The following is a 213-nucleotide window of genomic DNA, read 5'->3' on the forward strand; positions in this document are numbered from 1 at the left end:
CGCAGCACTAACAATCAGTGCAGGAAACACATAATCCAGACCCTCCTTCCACCGATCGGAATTGGAAGTGTCAGTCACATACTACAGATGAAGTACTGGCAAGGAGTCACAGACCTCAGCGACGACCTTCCTCAGTAGGCGAGATCATCGAATCCCTGCTCTTTCTCCCAGCTCCTCCAACGATCTGCTCCTGCGCCGCATCAGATGACCCAG

This window comes from Oncorhynchus mykiss, chromosome 9, assembly GCF_057628025.1.
Source record: "Oncorhynchus mykiss isolate SJ-2025 chromosome 9, ASM5762802v1, whole genome shotgun sequence".
NCBI lineage: Eukaryota > Metazoa > Chordata > Actinopteri > Salmoniformes > Salmonidae > Oncorhynchus > Oncorhynchus mykiss.